Below are 22,379 nucleotides of genomic sequence, written 5' to 3'. Positions count from 1 at the left end.
TTCAGAATCCTAAGGTACTCACGCAACAATTTTTGTACAGACAGTTTGGTTACTGGCATATAATCTGAAGTACTCACTAACTACCTCTATAAAAGTTATTGCGGAAGTACTGCATATTGATCATTGATTGATATCGATTTTCCACTCATCCATCTATTGAAATGAAATGAAATGAAATGAAAATGTCTTTATTGAAGCGGGCGAGGTTCAGCCATGGCTGCTCTGAGCAACATTATTTTCCATTAGGAACTGTCATCAATGTTATGAATCTGTTTTTTTTCTGTTTCTCTAGTTACATGAAGCTGTTCTGTTCACAACAAGAACGTTAAACACACGGAAGGACAGTCCTAACTGATGATTTGCTTATGTCTGAGAACTTTGATTATTTATTCTTTCGTAGTTTTGTGATTTTGTTGCTGAATCATCAGTGTTTATGTTTATGTAATGAATTGTGTCAGTGTGTATTTTATATAATCAATATATATAACAAAAGTAAATGTGATTTGTCTGTGCGTGCCACAAAAGCTCCGAAACCAAAACCCGGAGGCATATTTTTTATTCCTGCCCCAGCCTAGTCAAGGCCCATTTTCATTAGTAGACGGGATCACGTGCCAACCTTCTTTTCGCCATTTTTTCATTGTATCCACCTTGAAACATGAGCCATGAGACGGGTTGAAAGTGTATGCTGATCAGAGAATATTAAAACAAGAAGGTGTGTGATTCTCACGGTCAGTAATCAATTTTCGACGATATCCAAACAATAAAAGGCGATGGAGCAGATAAATGTTATAAAATAGGTTGTCTATAAGTATTTACAGAATTACAATTGTGTAATCCGCCGATCCTCGTTGGTTGTTGTGTGTTGAAGGGGGTTGATGTCTTTTGTTTCAATGGCATTCAATAATCTAGAATTTACCACTGATAATTCTCTACTTGGCGATGGTGTTACGAGGAATTTTTTTACGTTATTACCAAGATTACTTATTTTGCATTCTCATTAGTTTCATTACACTTATTGTATACTTAATATTGGTGAGTGTGAGCGTGAAGACGATCATTTTCACTTGAATTTATTCCCTTAATCGACTTTTTTAGTTCATATTATATTCCTTTTCACGTCTTTAAATTAAAATAAATATTAATTGCCCTCTATTATACCCTTTAGTCTAAAGATGAATTATTAATGGTACTAAATGTTTAGTCTGCTTTTACTCAAACGAAAGTCTTCTGGTAGATCACTGGTTTCCCTCATTGAATCTGCGTGTGGCAATAAAATTATGGCAATTGTTTCCACGCAGAATGCAGGTAAAAATTCTCTTCTTCGCGTTTCTTACTAGGCAAATACCAGAATGGTAGATAGCAAACTGGGTCTGATGATACTTTCCTGAATTTTGCCCTTTATTATTTGAGCTTATAAACTGTAAAATAGTGTATTGGTGTAAGGGTTCTGGTCTTGAGTCCAACATAGAAGGAGTTGAGTGATTGGAGCAAAACTTTGCAGGATTCATAGCTCTTCAACATACAATAAAATCGCAATAAAATAAGATTTTCCGTTTGCGAATGCAAAGGCGAGACGGGAACATGACCCTTGAAAAATGAACGTTCAAATAGAATGAAACTTACAAATTTTAATATGTGTAATATCCTGAGAACATAGGTCTAAATGATTTTTAAATTTTTTCAATTCCTATTTGGAGGGAGCAGAGGGAGCATATTTCTTCATAAAATCATAAGGTTCGGCTCTTATCGTATTTGGACAATTTTTGAGGATCATGCCTTCGATCCTCCTTCGCATGTGCAAATGGAAAATGTTATTTTTATCATTTATATTGTAGGCTAAAAAGCTATTAATCCTGTATCTTTCGTTCGGATTGCTCAACTCTTCCTAGGCTAGACACAAGAGCTGAAAGGATTTTGTGGAGGAATATGCCCCTCTGTCCCCTCCAAATGGAAATAGAAAAGAATTAAAAAATATTTGTTTTCTCAGGATCTTACCCGAATTAAAATTTGTAGGTATTGTCCCATTTTAACGATTTTTGAGGGTCATGAACCCGTCTTATTTTTGAGTGTACAAATGGAAAATTTTATTTTTTCGCCTTTTTATTGTAGGCTGAAGAGACGTTATGGAACCTACGAAACAGGTATTTTTGAAATTTTTAATCAAATCATCTTAGCTTAAACATGTTACCTAATGCAACGAAAATAAGACTTTTATTTTGTCTAATTTGGTTCCATCTGTTAATATCCCGCCAAACCGCAACCAGTGTAGTCTTCCAGACTCTTTGGAACATACTATCAGCAATCATTTAGGACAATTGCTGCTAAAGTAATGCTTAAGTAAGAATAATCTCTTATACTTTGGTTCTCGAGCATTCAAGTAACTAATAAGCAACTTTTCAAAAAGTTCCCTGTCTAGCGCAATTACCTTCTCTCTCGAAACGGAATTGATAGGAGAAGTAACAGTTCATTAAATTTTTTTCTATAGCCATTCTTTAACCAAAAACTAAAATTTTAATATTTTAAACAATTAAGGACGAAAATGTTTGTATGAATTTCTTTTCTCAATTTTGTGTGAGAAATAACTTCTTGAACTTATAGGGAGACAGACCCCACCACGAGAGCAGATTTAGTTCATACTTTGCGAAATAGATATTTTGACGTCAGTGAAAGTGATTAGAGTTATAGCCATTTTATTCAATTTTGCCTTGTTGCACCTAGCCTACGGGCCTCGGAATTTTCATTTCCATACAAAATGACTACATAGGAAATATTTGAGTTAAATTTCAATATATTTGAAACAATTAAAGTAATCAAAACAAAACATAACACTCTTAATTTTGGTCCTAGCGTACAGATTTTTAAAACGTGAGCATACTTTCCAATCCTCGTGAAAATTCTGCTTAATTTCAACGTTGCAGAACTAGTGAAATCATACCAAGATGTTTCACAATCGTCTTTATTTTGAAGTTTATTTGATTTTGCAGTTTTTGTTGTATTTATATTTTTCTTATATCTCAATATACAGGATGGCCCAAAAGTAGGTATACACCCCTGTGTTGATCAAGTATAACGTTCTAGTTTTTATGGGTTTATTTGGTTCGGCTGTTTTAAGCTTAAGGTATAAGAAGAAAAGGCATTAAGAACAAATAATAAAGAAACTAAGTCTACCTGATGGATAATAATAAGAAATGACACAAAATGCAATGAGCTCATCAGCACGGTACTGTACACCTACATTTGGGCCACCCTGTATATAGTTTCCATCATTTTCTCACCTCTTTTTATTTTATTTTTTAAACGACTCTTTATTTGTTTATAATTTTGTTTAATATTAATTGTTGTATTTATGTGAAAAAATATATCCATCAAAGCTTAAGAAATTAATTCAAGACTAAGACCACACAAAGTTCCACAGGATAGTCTAACTACTTCTAAATTAAAGCTTTACAAACATTTTCCGAATATACCAGAGTTTCATCTCACTATGTTTGGAAGATTCGTATTTTATAAGAGAAACCTGCCATATGAAACTATTACTTTATATCCACGCTTAAGAAAATTCTGAATTTACAATTCATATCAAATTATACACGAATTTGTTTCTTACACTGTACAAAGAAGATATTCGAGATAAGTTGCTTTCATAGGTATTAAAGTCTAAGTTAAGAACTAATGATTTAAACAGATATTTACTTATTTCTATTGATGATCTCTTTTCTTCAAAATGAAACTACATCAACAAATTGTTACTTTTGTGGGCTACCCCGTAGCCTCATGGCTACAACGCTCGCCTTCGGCGCGTCTGTTTCGGGTTCAAACCATGCTGGAAGTCCAATGCCTAGAATTCAACCCGATAGTAATTTGGATGTTACTTTAAGCTATATATTACGTCTCTGTATACCCTCCATGCTGTAGACGGACGCTAAACTCCCCAATAAACAATGGTTACTTTTGAATTCCTGTAATGTGAAGTGTAGACGATGCTAACTTATTTAAATATTTTAAACCTATGATTTATTAGTTTCATACATTTATAGGGTTGAAAGAGCTGTATATTGTTCTTAAGTGCCCCGTCCCATGCGTTCCTGCAGAGAAAAAGCAGGACACAAGTGTGATTTTGAGCAAGTTAAGAGACATTGTTCCACAAGTTCCATTTATACAACTAACAAGGAAAGAATCTCAAACTTTTCGATATAGGTATATTTAGACGTCACTGAGAATGGTGATGTTAATCTTTCGATTTGCCTTTGCTTTGTTGTGAACTTATGGTTCTCGGAATTTCAATTTTCACAGGAATTTACAATGTAGGAAACAATTGATTTTAAATTTAATATGTTGATTGTTTTCCTATATAGTAAAATAGAAAAAGTTCAATTCCTGTGAAAAATTAACTTCCGAGACCCCAAGTCCATAAAGAAGCAAAAGAGAATCGAACGACTATCACCAGCACTCTCAGTGATGACGAAATACCTATATCACAAAGTTTGATCTCAATCCAGGTCCCACGGTTGGAATTCAAGGTGCAAAATCGTCTTAACCTAGATGGGGAAAGTTGATTTTAAAATTGTCAGTAATGGCAAATAAGCAAAATTTTACCTTTTTGGAGACTTGTGGGGAAAAAATCTACCTAACGCTCCTGTTATTTCGCACCCTGTTTTAAGTCAAAGGTCAAATTTCAAATTTATAAAGCATTGTACATATTATCATCAAATAAGGTTCAATTGAAGGGGTTAGTGACAGTGGTCTAGCCCACATTTTAAAAATGGAGAAAAGTCAAGTTAAAGGTAAACACATGTGTTTTTTTTACAATATACCAAAACCAGACACAAGTGGTTGACTGTCATACATTGTACATACATATATTGCACAAAAAACACTCGTGTTCAACTTTAACTTGATCTTTCTCCATTTTTTTTTAAAAAAAATGTAGATTAGACTACTGTTGCGCAGACCCCCTCAATTTTTAATTAAAAATTCTGCTTTTCTTATAAGTGCAACTACTATTTCCGTTTAATCAACTGCTTTTTTTTTACCTACCATAAGATTGCAAGGTATTCTTTTACAAAATAGTAACTTTTGATGATTAGGCTTATGTCTGATGATCTGCATAAACATTTGATTGTTTCACTTTTCCCTACTAAAGATTCGCAACAATTATTAAACCATTTTAATATAAGTACCTAATAATTCATCCCCAGTAAAGATAAGTGAATCGAACTTATCTTTAGTTTACAGATAGATTAAAAACTATACCTTGCCTATTCCAGGTTATTTAACAAATAGTCAAGTAGTTGCTACATTACAATTTTTCTCATTCTTCAAGTCAACTTCGATGCATCTTCAGAAACCAGTGTCGATCAACTTCCAAATACAACCATGTATAACTCACAACACAACAAGAGTAAATACAATTCACAAAAGGAAACTTTTCTTACTCCGTTATCACGTGACATAAAACTTAGTCAAAATTCCACAACAATAAGTACCCCCTTTGAACACAACGTCAAAGTGTTCTAGAGACACCCTGTTTCTCCTCTTTCCATCCCCCTCTCACTCACAATGTCCAACATACATAAAACGAACTCATACACCTGTGTGATTATTAGAACGAAGAAGTTACGACCGCCTGCTGAGGGATGATGTCTTTTCAATCTTTCCCATATTGACCAGCCAATCGCCAATGACTCACAGCGAAAGGATGTTTTCAGTTGCAATTCTAAAAGGCACAGGAAGAAGTAAAATCTTCGTCCGCAGATTAAGATAAAAGTATGTTGTTTCTGAACTCAAATGCATCTTTGCCGACAGAACAACCATAAATTACAGACGTGTTCAAGTTGTTAGACTCACTCTCGAAAAATGCAAAGTTGATGTAGGAGACCTAATTTCAGAGTTCTAGAACATTTAATTTTATGGTTAAACCACCAATATAGTATCCTTCATTTGTTTACTGTACAGTTGAAGTGGTGATGTCACTGTTGAACAGCAGATGGCATTAGTGCGGAGGGAAATAGTGAAAGTAGTGTTTCAGTTGTAGATAGCTATTGCGGTTCCTATCAATAAGTTACAGTCTGAAGTGTTGTAGTTGCTGTTGTAAGAAGTTACAACATTCAAAGCGTTTAACAGTTCGAATGGGCCAGTTTAAAATAATCGTGACGTGTTTCCTGAATCAATTTTTTATTCTATGAAGTCCTGTAATTGCAGCATAAATGGGAAAAGCAAAAGCACTTTCTCCGCGTAAAGTGGAAGTTAATAAACTATTTCTGGCGGAAAAAAGATATACACGGCGACACATTGCTAGTAAAGTTGGGATAGAACAAAAATCTGAGAGTAGAATCTCTGTTGGAATGAACAAGAGCCAAAATAGGGTTGGAAGTGTGAACGAAAACCAAAGCTATAGCTAAGAGGTATCAGAAAACTAAAAAGATCGGCTCTGGGAAACAGAAGTGCAACTTATAAGAGACTTAAGCATAAAAATGGCCGAGCATGGTGCGTACATTTGACCTCAAAGTGTTCGAAGGATTCTTTGTGCTGAGGGAATAAAAGCACACGGTCAAGAAAGAAAACAAAAATCAGAGTATACACCAATCATGGCAAAGAAGCGCCTCGAATTGGCACAAGACCTAGAATATTGGACTGCTGACAATTGGAGAATAGTGTGTTTCAGTGATGAACAATGTGTCTGATGAGTGTTCACAACAATCATGTATGTGCGACGTCGACCTGGGAGAAATTCAAGTTGGAATGTCTTCAATAAACCGTGAAGCATCCTACTTTAGTCATGATCTGGGGTGCGATCTCTGTCTTCAGGTCTGGAAGACTGTATATAGTAGAGGGGACAATGAAGCACGACCAATACCTTCCAATGCATGATGAAGCCCCACGCCACCGTGCCAAAGCTGTGACAAAATTCTTCCAGAAAAACGAAATTAGTGTTCTTCCGTGGCCGGACACTAGTCCTGATATGACCCGATTGAAAACCTTCGAAGCTTCATGATGGAAAAGCTAAAGAAGAAGTGCATTACAACTAAACGTCAATTGATCGAGGAGATAAACAGTTTGTGGGATCATGATGCTGAATTGAAGGCAAAATGTGCTAAACTCGTACATAGGATGCCACAAAGGATAGAAGAGTTAATAAAGAATAAGGGGTTTCATACGAAATATTAATATTTGTGTGTGAGAGAATTTTCTTGTAAGTATTCCATTTCACTTTTTGTTTTCAATTTGCATATACACACTTTATAGTACTTATATTTGAATATCATGTACGCATTTGTTTTACTGATATTGGAAAACATATGCCACACCCACTAGAAATTAGGACAGAGATACAAAGTAGTAGTTTGGAGTAAGTTTAAACGTATTTTCTCACGTAATATTGTAAGAGAAGTAAAATATTCAGAAACTGAATGTTGAGTCTAATAATTTGAACACGTCTGTTTTTTTTCCTCCGGCAGCGATGGTCATTTGCACATGAAGCATTAAAAAACGCATTGAGTCTCACGCTCAAAGAGATGTTAGCAATCCAAAGAAATGTACCGCATAAATAGGCCAATACTTTAAATGAGGATAATAAAAGTAACTTTAATTTAGCACTCCAAAATACATTTAGAAATACAATTTCTTGCAACTTTTTAGTCAGTGTTTGAATTAAACTTCCGAACGAGAGGGAGATGCTTATGTATTGTCGCTATAAATGTAGAAGGCGAAAATTTATCCCGAACAGTGATGTTATGTTACTTCTGTGATACGAGCCGGACATAACTTTTTATGAAGGGGGAATTTCCCTGGCATCCCCCGTTAATTCGAACTATAATTTTAGTTAGGGGAGCTGCAGAAAATTTAGAGGGGCTGAGCCCGTCCTAGCTCCCCCTGACTACGGGCCTGAAGAAGGCGAACGGAGGGAATAAGGATGGTGCCAGTACCAACGCGCCCTTGTAGAAGAAGCATTTTAAGTAGTCCAGTGTTGAAAATGAAGTGTAGTAAGGAGCAGGTAAAGGTAGAGAGGCGAGACTGAAATATCAATGGGAGTGCCGTGAAGGGCTCCATATCCAGCAGCGGTGTCAGCTAGTGAATTTCCGAGGATATTTACATGGCTCTTAATCCACATTAAGCGAGCGGTAAAGTTTAGGGAAGTGTGACGATGAAGAAGAAGACGGACTTCAGAGAGAATCCAAGAGAATTTCGAAATCCAAGGAGAAGTTTGTAGAAATTGAAGTAGATATTTAGAATCGGTGATGATGCAGATAGATGAATACTGATGCTGAAGATAATGAAGAAGGGTTGTACATAACTGCGCAGTCACATTGATGGAGAGAGGAATCGTAAAAGGCAGAACCCAAATGCAAGCCCTGGCTAGAACCGTCGCAGTACAAATCCACAGTGTGCAGAGGGAGAGGAGCAATGGAAGAAGAGAAATATGTTGGTAGGAGGCTAAGGTGAAAAGGTAGGGAGGAGCATATTGGGGGAAAATGATAGAAATGGTTTTGGGGGAAAATGATAGAAAGGGATTGGGAGAAAATATGATAGTCATAGAGGTAGCAGGGAAGAGTACAGGTGTGGTGGATATGTAACAGATGTGGTCCAAGGTCAAGGTAACTAGAGTATATGATATGGAGAAAAGCGAGATATGGAGAACGTTTAGGGGATGTTTGAAGGTGTCGAAGCAAAGTGAGTTTAGGAAGGAGAGGTGGATCGGGTAAGTTGGAAACATTGAAGATGAATTCTTAGAGGTATATGAGATGAATTCTTAGAGGTGGGACGCGAGTTTCTGTATAAAGCGCGGTGGCAGCAGTTGTGGTAGGAAGGCTGGAGTACGGCAGAGAGTAAATATTGAAGGGATTGGAAGCGTTGAAAACCTTAGAAGGAGAAAGGGAAAGGAAGAAACCACCATGCGTTAAAATAGGTAAGTAGACCTGTTTATATAATAGATCAAGGACACTGAAATCTAAGGACCAGTTAAAAGTGGAAACGAAGCGTATTAGACGTAAAAAGGAAGATTTTTTTGATGTAGAAGTTGATAATGGGAGATCCAACGTAAAGAAGAGTCCAGGGCGATACCGAGACATCTAACAAATGGATTCCGAGAATAGGTAATGCCAGTAAAGGTAAGGGAGAGAAGGGCTTGAGTACGTTTACTGGTAAAGACGAGAAAGCATATTTTGTTCCAGTTAATTCTTAAGCCGTGCTTAGAACACCAGTTGGAAAATGTGGTGAGAGCAGAAATAAGTTGAGGTATAGCAAGTGGGGGAGGAAGAAGGAATATAAAAGGTCAAATCATCACAATAAAAAAAAAACCCGAACGGTGTTACTGGTTTGGTGAAGAATGGGAGCCAGAAAAATGTTGAATAAAAGAGGAAATAATAAAGAACCTTGAGGAAGACTTTGGAAAGTGATACGTTCGACAGAGATTTGGGAACTGAGGCGAATATATAGGTTATATTGGACCAGAAGGTTGTATATAATACGGAGATATTCAAGAGGGATGCCTTGTTGCCAGAGGATATCAATGAGGTCACAAAGGGGAACAGAGTGATAAGCCTGAGAGAGGTGAATGAATGCGGCAAAAACAAACTGAGTACCGGAGAAAACTTGCCAAATATCGGAGATAAGTAGGGAAAGACAGTCAGAAACACTGGAACCTAGTCGAAAACCATATTGTTGTTTATAAAATGAAAGGTGATGTTCTGAGAACCACTGGAGGCGTTGTTAAAGGAAACGTTCAAAAACCTTTAAGACATGATGAGAGAGAGATGGAGCAACAATGAGCAGCGATATCAACATGTTTAGTGGGTTTGAGAATGGGAATAATGAGGTAGTCCTTACATGGAGGGGGAATTCGATCAGTAGACCAGACAGTGTAATATAATGTGTGTAAAAAATTCTGGTACGTTGAAGGAAAGTGTTGGAGGTGACGGTAGTGTATGCCGTCTTTGCCACATGAAGATTGGGGTAAACGAAATAAGATGAGAGTGAGTTCAGAGATGTTGAAAGGGAGATGTAAAGGGCTCGATGATTCTGGGGTATAAAGAGGAGAAAGCCAGAGGGAAGGGAATAGTCACGTAGATGGGGCTAATTTGGAATGGAATTGTTGAAGCAGGGAGAAGAAGGAGATTCGTCAGAGGGAGAACAACATGTCTAGTTGCGAAGGGACCGGTAAAATCTCCAAATTGAGGTTAGAGAGAAACCATAACGAAGGGTGGAACAACATTGTCGCCAGGCATTACGATGGGTTTGCTATAAAATACAGATCGTGGTGGCTTGGGTTTGTTGGTATGCCAAGAAGTTGGTATAGGATCGAGTGGCAAGGTAAGTTTTAAGAGCTTGGCGCCTACGGAAAATCCATTGCTGGCATTCCCGAGTCCAACATTTCCGATAATGGGAGGGGACGGTGGAAGAAAGAAGTGTTTGGATGGGATCAGAGTGGGAGTGTGATACTGCCTGGGAAAGGAGAGAACAGAAAGGAGTGTGAAGAAGTAAATTATCGCGGGACGAGGGAGGGAGGGTGAGATGATCAAAACAGGAAGAATAAACCAACCAATCAAGAGTAGTAGGATATGGGCGAACTGTAGTGGAGAAGGAAGTAAATGAAGGAGAACGAGCATTATGTAGAGTGATAGGAAAGTGATCGCTGCTGTGTGAGTCGGAAGAAATGGTTCATGTGAGGTGGGTAGAGTAAGCAGGTGAATAAAGGGTGAGATCGGGAGCCGTAGGGGGTTCGTGAGGACGGGGCAGGCAAGTGGGAGTGCCAGTATTAAGACGAGTGTAGGGTAAGTTGGGAAGTAAGCGAGCAGGGTTGGAAAAAGGGAATCCCCAGAACAGGTGGTTATAGTTAACGTCGCCACCTGAAATCCAGGGAGGGGAGAGGAAACTAAAGAGATAGAAACAAGGATGATCAGGAAGGTGAACGTGAGGGGGGGATATAAAGATTTCCAAGGGTGAGCGTGTGAAAAGTGACCATTTTGCACTGAACGTCTGGATATTGGATGGGAGAGGGTTGCAGAACGTAAGGGAGAGATTTATGAATAACGAGAGAGAGTCCCCCTCGACCATCAGAGCGAACATCATGAAACTAGTGATAGGAGGGGATATGAAAGCGATAGGTATCAGAAAACCAGGTTTCTTGGAGTAGGAGAAAAACGACTGAAACAAGGATATGAGGTGATGTTAAGCGTAACGGTTACTCCGAACTCCTCGTGTTCCATTGTATAAGAATGTAAAAGAGTGGAACTTATGTTGTTAAAGTGAATGTGATTGTAATAGTTTGAGAATGGTAATGCATGATTTATAGACGGGAGGAGAGAATTTATGTTAATTTTTTTCAAAAAGAGTAAGGCTATCAGAAACAGTGGAAGAAAAAGAAGGTATAAGGTCTGAAATATGTGACGGTTTCTGAAAAGCTGTGGCGGTACTGGGAGGGGGAGAAAATGTTAAAGGGGAGCGGTCTGTTGGAGGAGATGGGGGCCGAGCGGAAGCAGAAAAAGAAGAACGAGGACTAAGAGGGCGCATTTTTTCGCTCAACTGAAAGACATGAAGCAAAATGAGAAGAGGAAGGCCGAGAGATAGTAGCAGAATATGAGAAAGAAGCGGAGATGGGGATACAGGAAGAAGTAAAACTGGAAGTGGCTGGAGAGGACGAATGAGAATGGGGAGGTGGATATGCCTTTAAGGAGCGTTAAGCAGGGATAGTAGTTAAATAGCGACGTTTAGCCTCGATGTGTGAAATATGTTCAGTGGCCATGAGGATGTTAATTTGAGTTTGAATTAGTAGTTCCGGACACTGAGTGTATGTAGCCACATGGTCACCAACACAGTGCTTGCACTTGGGAGGTGCGGAGCAGGAGGAAGAGGGGTGGCTAGGTTGGCCGCACATGACACAAGATTGCTTACCTCGACAGATTTGTTTGAAATGTCCGTAAAATAGGCAATTGGTACATTGTTTGAGACGTGGGATGTAGGCTTCAGCGGGGAAGTGAAAATAGTAAAGAGTGCAATGGAAGGGAAGAGTGTTTGCACCAAAAGTAACAACAGCGATGCCGGTGGAGATGGAATAGGATGTTGAAACCGTAACAGAAGAGTTAGGAGCTAAAGAAGTTTCAGAAAATTGGTTACTGGTAGAATCATCAGAGAAAGGGCGTTTGCGAAAAATTCGGCGGATAAGCAAAATACGAGTGCTACAGCACAACGCAGTAAGAAATATATCGTCCGTAAAGGACGGGTCGACTCCACGTAAAATGCCCTGACAGGAGACTGCATGGTTGGGAATGTAAGCACGTCAATTATGTGCCGTTAATAATGGGTGTAGAAGAAAGTCATTAACGGCTTTGACGGTACGGAAAAATACTTTTAAACCATTAGGACCAAGAGTACGAATGTCGTTGATATCAGTAAGATTATTATTATATAAAAGCCTACCAAGTTTCATGGGGTGTTGTTTGCCAAGGGAAGACGTAGAAGCAACATGTACGACAAAAGGTCCAAGGTGATTATCCTTACATGAGTTGGTATTAGTGTGTGCATAGGGAGCATTTGATTAATGTGAAGTGGTAGAATTTGAAGGCGGAGATATATCCATGGTAGCTGCCTGGAGCACATGTCCGTCAGAGGTAGCTGCCATGATAGGCAGCGAAAAAAAAACAAAAAGCAAAGATCACACTAAATTACAACACGAGAAGAAAATAAAGGCTGTTATAACACAAAACTAGTCTCTAACGCAATGTTACCACTAGATAAACAATAAGCACTTGATGTAGTTTCGACCACGTTGAAGGAACGCACTTGAATCCATTTACACATTTATCGAAACTTTCCAAGATGTTTATTACACAAGTATATAAATCAAGTGTATTTTCTCAAGCACTACACACTACGTAGTTGTAGACTCGCGCACTTGACCCTTCGAAGCACACTTGTTGACGTTACTTCCGGAAATAACCACACCTTGAATGTGCACTTATATCTTTCGGACACGGCCAAAGGTTCAAAATTTAAAATAAAACTTGCACGTTAGACAACATAGTGAAGAAAAGCACTACCAGAGCTTTCAGTGGGGGGAAATTTTGGGCCAGGAATTAGGAAACGTGGACAATCGTAATTCGTAATTTGTGAAGTTCAAAACGGTCCCTGGAGGTTAGAAGATTGATTCCATCCCATTTCAACGTTTGAAGAATTATTACAAGAAGCAGGAAAAGGAAAACCAGGAAGGGAAAAAGGAAGACGACCTTGTCGACGTTGCAATGTCACGGGAAATGTTGCGAGGATGAATGTGTAGCGTGTACAAGGGGAAGAAGATAAACGTTGTACAGAATAAGGAAAATTCTGTAAGATTACTTTTTACCCCCTATGGATATAAATGTACATTTACTCTTATATCTATCTATCTATCTATCTATCTATCTATCTATCTATCTATCTATCTATCTATCTATATATATATATATATATATATATATATATATATATAGGGCGAGTCAAAATAAGTGTTACAAGCCAATATCTCGCGAACTATACATCATATAAGAAAAATATTAAGAGACAATGTACAATACAGAGGGGCCTCAGAAATGAGTCAAACATTAGGTTTCCCTCGCCCCCATTTTGGGGGGAGGCGGGGTGAACGTGAAATTTTCAAAAGGGGAACATAGGTCGAGTGATACCTCGTTCGAAAGAGCTTGAAAAATTGAACAATTTTTGTAGGAAACAATTTTTGATATGGGGCACCGTTTTCAAGATGGGCCCCAAAAAATGGTCCTGTATCCGATAAAATTTCCAGTACTTATAAATGTTACAAGCCAATATATCGCGAACTATACATCATATAAGAAAAATATTAAGAGACAATGTACAATACAGAGGGGCCTCAGAAACGAGTCAAACACTAGGTTTTCCCCGCCCCCTATATTGGAGGGAGGGGGGTGAACGTGAAATTTTCAAATGGGAACATAGGTCGAGTCATATCTCGTTCGAAAGAGCTTAAAAAATTGAACAATTTCTGTAGGAATTAATTTTTGATATGGGGCACCATTTCAAGATGGGCCCCAAAAATGGTCCTGTATCCGATAAATTCCCAGTACTTATAAATAAGTGTTACAAGCCAATATATCGCGAACTATACATCATATAAGAAAAATATTAAGAGACAATTCACAATACAGAGGGGCCTAAGAAATGAGTCAAACATTAGGTTTCCCCCGCCCCCATTTTGGGGGGAGGGGGTGAACGTGAAAATTTCAAATAGGAACATAGGTCGAGTGATACCTCGTTCGAAAGAGCTTGAAAAATTGAACAATTTTTGTAGGAAACAATTTTTGATATGGGGCACCGTTTTCAAGATGGGCCCCAAAAATGGTCCTGTATCCGATAAAATTTCCACTACTTATAAATAAGGGTTACAAGCCAATATATCGCGAACTATACATCATATAAGAAAAATATTAAAAGACAATGCACAATACAGAGGGTCCTCAGAAATGAGTCAAACATTAGGTTTCCCACGCCCCCCATTTTGGGGGGAGGGGGTGAACGTGAAAGTTTCAAATGGGAACATAGGTCGAGTGATACCTCGTTCGAAAGAGCTTGAAAAATTGTACAATTTTTGTAGGAAACAATTTTTGATATGGGGCACCGCTTTCAAGATGGGCCCCAAAAATGGTCCTGTATCCGATAAAATTTCCAGTACTTATAAATAAGTGTTACAAGCCAATATATCGCGAACTATACATCATATAAGAAAAATATTAAGAGACAATGTACAATACAGAGGGTCCTCAGAAATGAGTCAAACATTAGGTTTCTCACGCCCCCCATTTTGGGGGGAGGGGGTGAACGTGAAAGTTTCAAATGGGAACAAAGGTCGAGTGATACCTCGTTCGAAAGAGCTTGAAAAATTGAACAAGTTTTTGTAGGAAACAATTTTTGATATGGGGCACCGTTTTCAAGATAGACTGCAAAATTGGTCCTGTGTCAGATAAAATTTCCAGTACTCATAAATCGGAAACGTATGAGTAGGAAACGATTAAACCAAAAAAATGAAAAACGAAAACATCATAGGCAATGTGGAATGATGTTGTCGTGGTGTCCCCAGGGCCCTAATCATGGGGCCCCGGGACCAATTTCAAAATTTCAAATGGGAATATACCTGTAGGTTGAGTGATATCTTGTTTGATAGATCGTGGAAAGCCAAACAGCTTCGTACAAAATTTGTTTTCATTTTGGGCAAGCCTGTTTCAAAATGGCCGCCAAAAATGGTTCCACATTCAGATAGAAATTGCAGTGTTCAAATTGAGTATTACACGCCAATATCAAGCGAACTACGCATCAAATAAGAAAAGTGTTAAGAGTAAATGTACAATACAGAAAGCCTGAAATTTGTGTTAAAGTTCCCTCGGTCCGCTTTTGTATGGAGGGGTGTACATGGAATTTTCAAATCGCAACATAGGGCGAGTGATACCTCTTTGATAGATCGTGAAATACCAAGCAGCTTACTACAAAAGTTGTTTTGATTTCAGGCAAGCCTGTCACAACAGCATTACCACAACCTAATATCCTGTAAAGTAGTAGAATAACGTTTAGTAATTCTACGGGTATGTGCGATGTTAAAAATTGTAATTTCAATCACTGTAAAGCAAATATTTTCAACACTTACCATGTTGCAAATGATGCTCGATATGTCCTCCATCCTGCTCCACACATCTCCGTAAGCGGCGGCATAGGGATGTTCGTACATCATGTAGCATCTCTGGAGTGATAGATGCACACACACCTTGGATACGCGCCTTCATATCATCAGTAGTTGTTGGTACGTTGGACATTACCAGATCTTGAACATAACCACAGAGGAAAAAGTCAAGTGGGGTTAGGTCAGAAGATCGTGGAGGCCAGCGAATAGGACCTCGATGCCCAATCCATTTATTTGCCATACGGTGGTCCAATAAGGCTCTGACCTGGCGTGCGTTGTGTGCTGGAGCACCATCATGTTGATATCACATTCTTATACGTTCAGCGAAAGGAATATTCTCTAACAACTCCGGGTATAGTACATCACTGATAAATGCGGCATAGGTATCACCAGTAAGACGTCCATCAAAAAAATATGGCCCAATGATATGGTTACCAAGGATGCCACACCATACATTAAGAGACCACCGATGCTGATGAGGAACTTGTCTCTGCCATAGTGGATTTTCCCTTGCCCAATAATGCATATTATGTCGGTTTACGTTTCCTGTGTTTGTAAATGTAGCTTCATCGCTAAACAAGATGGTGGATATGAAGTTGCGCTGTCTGTTTTCCATACCTTCCAACCAGAGACAAAATTGCAATCTGGCGTGAAAATCATTGCCAGATAGTTCCTGATGTAAGATGATATGATACGGATGAAACGTGTTCTCGTGCAAAATACGCACTACAGATCTTTGGCTAACTCCACTGGCCTGAGCAAGGTGTCTCGTGGTAACATGTGGGTCTACATGCACTGCTGCCAATATTCCTGTTGCACGTTCTTCATTGGTTGCAGAGCGGTAACGACCCCTACCTCGTCCCCGGACAAGACTACCATGTTGCCGCAAACGTCTCTCCAATCGCAGAAATGCCATGTGAGATGTTTGTTGGCGTTGGGGATAGCGCATTGCATACATTAGTGCCGCGTTACGATAGTTTCTTCTACATTCGTCCAACACCAGCAACATATCTACACAATGATCAAACACCGCCATTGCTCTATTCAAACGCTACCCAAACTAATAATATTAATGCGATAGTGTTCGTTTCCTTGTACGGAAAACTTATCACCAAAGTTGATATCCCGTTCTTTCTACGCTTTTGAACCGTTCAACACACAACTACAGCCCCTACCTACAATATCCACACTGCCACTTCCCTTTAAGTCACTAACACTCTCACTAACAGCTAGGCAACGTAACATCAATGTTGATTTTACGTTGAACACCACTATTCAAAAAGAAAAAAATAATACCATACTATTCACACTGCATGAACAAACAACACACAGGTACAGTCAAGTGTTCTCAGTAGAACAATGAAAATCACATTCCCCGTCCCCTGTGTGATCGGCTCTATTGACACTTGTGTATGCCAGCCATTATTAAGGAGGCAGAGTACTAGCTATTGCTACGTTTCTAATGTCTATTTTCGGGTTCCCGGCACCAATTTATGTTACGTTAAAATGAATATTTTCTGGAGTTGAGACACCACTAATTTTACTACGTTTATTTCTACGTAGTATCTAGATTGTATCCCGGTTCTTAAACTACGTGACAAACACAATTTACAATTTTCTTAAATTGGTTTTAATACTTAATCTTGAGAAGCGTTTATATTCCATATTGACATATTTAACAAGATGTATGCACACTTACAATTAAATTTATTACGTTTCCATAGCGATTACATTAATAGTTGACGATCAAAAATAATCTAAAGAAATTTCTTTGCAACTTTCTTTCTTTGTATAAAACGGCTCAAATAATTCGCCTTTGATCCTTTTTTTTATAAGATGGTACAGATTGTTAATGCAATATACAAAGTTATCGTTGTACTATGTTCCGAAGGCCATCGGTTCCATTCCCCAGGCAATGACGTTGACGGCCTTTCCTTACTCTAACTGGGCACATGTTTAGATGTTGCCTATAAATAGGGCCTAATAGGTACCTTCCTATCCCTTTCTCATAGGATTGTAGTGATTGAGAAACGACGTCTCTTTGCGCATAAGTATTAGTAGGCCTATTATTCATTGTCTTATTATTTTCATTCATATTATTATTATTATTACTAGTTTTATTATTATTTTTCGTAGTAGTATCCTCCTTCTCCTCCTCCTTCTTATTATTAATATTATTATTACGTTAACCCTTATTGGTCGATTTTGCCCCCGAACATTTTACTTGTTATTCGCTTACAGTATGATGATGGAACCTCGTGTTCGACATATTTTTAGGCCTATGTTCCCATTTGAAAATTTCACGTTCACCCCGCCTCCCCCCAAAATGAGGGGCAGGGGGAAATATATGTTTGACTCATTTCTGAGACCTCTCTGTATTGTACATTGTCTCTTAAGATTTTTCTTATATAATGTATAGTTCGCGATATATATTGGCTTGTAACACTTATTTATAAGTACTGGAAATTTTATCGGATACAGGACCATTTTTGGGGCCCATCTTGAAAACGGTGCCCCATATCAAAAATTGTTTCCTACAAAAATTGTTCAATTTTTCAAGCTCTTTCGAACGAGGTATCACTCGACCTATGTTCTCATTTGAAAATTTCACGTTTACTCCCCTCCCCCCAAAATGGGGGGCAGGGGGAAACCTAATGTTTGACTCATTTCTGAGTCCCCTCTGTATTGTACATTGTCTCTTAATATTTTTCTTATATGATGTATAGTTCGCGATATATTGGCTTGTAACACTTATTTTGACTCACCCTGTATATAGTGAAACCTGTCTTTAGCGGAATCGAGCGGGACTGCCAACAATTTCCGTTAAAGTCAGGTTTCCGCTTAATGTAGATAGACATTTTCTTAAAGGAAAAAATATAATTCAATTTCATGTCTTTGATTATGGAAGGTAGTTTAGCAACTCATTCTTCAAAAATGTTTCACTACATCACAAGATACACCACAAAATTCTTTAAAACTGTCTCATGTATTTTGCGGATGCGTTTCATTCAAAACGTCGCGCGGTATACTCCAGGACACAGAAAAATTTTCTCTTGTACTCTGAAAGTCCTCTGAACCCTTCACTGCTTGTCTTCACGACACATGATAGTGATTATGATATCTGCTCAATTCCTTTTTTTCCAGAACCCTTATTTTGTCAGTTTTCTAATTTTTGTCGGTTGTCGGTAGTCGTTACACAAGTACGCCTACAAAGACTGACAACTGACATGTTCCGTAGGATAGCCGAAAATTGTGGCGGGTGAATATGATTAGTGGTTAGGGAAGGTCAACACTGTCAGAAAGATTTAACAAAGGAACGAAGAATTTATCTCAGACATTGTAATGTATATGTTTGCCCTTTCACAGGATGTCTAAAAATTTTCTAAATCCTGTAGTCCGGAACTCAGAATTTTCCGTTAAAGGTTTAGTTTGCTTTCCGTTGTCCGCATAACACAGTTTCCGCTTAATGAAGGGACTTTTACACGTTTTTTATTTCAAAATTCATGGGACCGCGAAATATTTCCGTTTAAGACAGTTTTCCGTTTAATAAAGGTTCCGTTGAAGGCAGGTTTTACTATATATATATATATATATATATATATATATATATATATAGAGAGAGAGAGAGAGAGAGAGAGAGAGAGAGAGAGAGAGATATTGGTTTGAATTCTTTCAATCGGAAATTACGGGATTTATTAGACTGAAAGATTACAGATATTCACCTCTTTTAGACGCTCTGTTGTATACAAGTATGTCCCAGATGTGTGTACACAATGTGTAAAACAGCAAGTTCTGAATTCTTATATTTTGAGACTTTAATATCAATTTTATTTATCTCTCGATTTTTTCTCTCCTATTCTGATATTGTTTATGCTTTCTTACAGTCAACGATTGTGTATTTTTATCTATTTCCGTAATGTGTGAAAAACCTTTTTACCAGTTTCCTAAAACTCTACTTACAGTTTTACTTCATGTTTATTTATGTGGATATTGTGTGCTGTGTTTACATTTTACATTGTAAGGTTATTGTGTCTGTGTTTCTCCTGACTTACATTCCGCGCCGAACAGACAGTGACTACGTCATTTTGTCTTCACTCTTTGCGTGTCTGTACATTTTCTGCTGTGCTCCATATGTTTTTCTTGCAGATAACTCAACAGGGTGACTTTTGTTTTGAAACACGGAATAAGTAGTATACGAAAGATATTGTATGTTTTTATATAAAATGAAATATTATTTGTTTGTCAGTCAAATGTTAGACATTTGTGACTTTTAAGTAGGGGGACATGTGAAGATATCGTGTCCTCACGTTCAATTCTGTATAGCAATAACAACAATAACAATTACAAATCTTGGATATAACATATTGGACTTAATTCTGCGCAAATGATAAATATTATTATTTTGAGATTATTAACTCTAAACTATCATCATCATATCTATGTTAAAGTTATATTTTAACTTCTATTCCCTTTCAATGTAACTAACACTTCAGTAACATTGCAGACACAAAACAATTTCTGTTTTCTGTTCACTTGTTCTATATGTGTATTTCTCAATTAATAAAAGTGCAGGTTGCTTCATTTGTACACGTTTCAACAATCAACTTATTTGACGTTTACCTTCGAAACTTTCATTTTCATCATCCACGTAGTAATTCATTGAACTAAGAAGCAAATGACCAAAAACCTGAACAAAAAGCAAGTGAATTATGTGGAGAAGAGGGAGCTGAAGACTAGGATTGCTATCACAAAATTGGAATCGCGTGGGTCACAATTTTGAGTCTGGAAGTCCGAATCTTACCCTAGGCAAGAAAAGGTAATATCTGTTTGTTATGTTGTTGAATATTTTACAAGAATGTCTCAATGCTTAGAAAAGCATTTTCTGATAAAATGCAATGTCACTGAAACGCCAGTCTTTCTATATATCAGCGCCGGACTAGAGCCATCTGACCACTAATTATCTAGAGGAGTTGTACCAGAGAGAGAACAAGGATGGATTAAGTAATAGGATATTATTATTATTATTATTATTATTATTATTATTATTATTATTATTATTATTATTATTATTATTATTATTATTATTATTAGAATTCGAAGCTGTATCTGAAGTTGCAGAGGGTGTGGAGTGCAGGGGAAGAAAAGAGAAATCTCTGTATGAAACTCATATGTAAATCTCTCTCTTACTACCCCTTTACTTACAGGAATGTTGTATCATCCACATTTAAAGAAAATCAAAAGATATGCCAAATAAAATAATAGAAATTACTGAAATTTAGATAAAAGTCGGTAGAGCTAAGATTAAAGAAATAATATTATATATATATATATATATATATATATATATATATATATATATATATATATATATATATATATATATATATATAAATTTCTATAATGCCATTCCTGTAAGTGTGAGTTCCTTATTTAAAGTCCTGTAGCCCCTTTCGGACTTTCTTTGATATGTGGACTTACGCATGAGTTATCTGCCACCTTGGTTTATCAAAGAATAGGTGTGTGATTACCTTACTAGTTTCGAACATCTGATATTAAAGAACATGGAATCCAGAAAACCTGCAAGAAACAAACAAATTATTCTGGTACTTACCATACCAGCCGAAATTCCGTTAGGGAAGGTGATAACTCCATGTAGTTTAATAAACACTTTTATTATAAACACAACACTTAATCACTTAAACCACAACACTTAATTGATATCGATATAAGATATGCTCACAATTGAACTAAAAATAATAAAAAAAATTTATGATTTTTTTATCACTAGTTCATAGTTAATAATATGTATTTGTATCTATTGCACAGTTCATCTTCTTTAATTTCCAGGTAGGTGTGTCCGTTACTTCACAGCGTTAATCACAATTTTAGTGTCTATTCTTTCATGTTGATAGTATTCTATTAGAACGGTTTCCGTAGCATCCTAAAGTAGATTACGTCCTTGGTGCTTGCTTATAACTAAGTCCACCACTTTGTAACCACATCAAACTTGGTTTTAGTTGCACTTCTATCTCTCTATATATCTATATATTTTAATGGTTTGTTGCTGCATAAGTAAGATGTGTTTATTCGCTACCAGTATTGTCAGATTGGATCTCAAAATGCATATAATCTAGAAAACTGACACAGTTAACTTATTTTGAACACAAATGGTGCAACTTATCGCACTTAACTAAGTTCACTTTGAAAATACTTTGAAAATAAATATATGCACCTATCTTCCAATTCAACTAACTCTGTTGAATCTATAAATTTCATGATGAAAATAACTATTTCCACACGAGCAGCACTTCACAGACCCGATCTAAACGCCAACTGTCTTGTTCTTCTCCAGATTTTCGGTTTTGTAAAAGGGGTTTGACGCCCAAGAGTCGTGCTTCGCATCAAAGCTACTGGCTTTTCAATAGAGATAACCTTTTCTATTGTCTATCTACCTGCTAACGGAACTTTGCAAGGAAGTATGCTGATTTTTATTTACATTGACTTTATACGCAAATAATTCACTTCTTATAGATTGTCACCTCGTTTCGAATCAAACACTAAAATCTGCATTCTTTGGCCTTTCATTAGATACCAAATATGTCATAGTCCCCTTCTGATATAACCTTAAAATTTTGCATTTAAAATAGGCCGGTTAATATATTTTTCACCACCTGACATGTTCTTTTCTTATGTTTGTCTAGTC

At 37.3% G+C, this 22,379-nt stretch overlaps 1 protein-coding gene across 1 annotated transcript in view; it reads right to left on the bottom strand.

Annotated features, from left to right (window-relative positions):
• LOC145674551 (uncharacterized) overlaps positions 1–21,960 on the bottom strand; it is a 324,837-nt gene extending 302,877 nt beyond the window's left edge. The window contains exon 1 of the mRNA XM_081744724.1: positions 21,288–21,960. The gene's annotated coding sequence lies outside the window, so the exon portion shown is untranslated. The remainder of the gene's footprint in view (positions 1–21,287) is intronic.
• Positions 21,961–22,379: the final 419 nt, after the last annotated feature.

The sequence above is a fragment of the Thermobia domestica genome, chromosome 17, assembly GCF_964235325.1.
Source record: "Thermobia domestica chromosome 17, izTheDome1.hap1.1, whole genome shotgun sequence".
NCBI classification, from domain to species: Eukaryota; Metazoa; Arthropoda; class Insecta; order Zygentoma; family Lepismatidae; genus Thermobia; species Thermobia domestica.
This window is presented reverse-complemented; position numbering and strand designations above follow the sequence as displayed.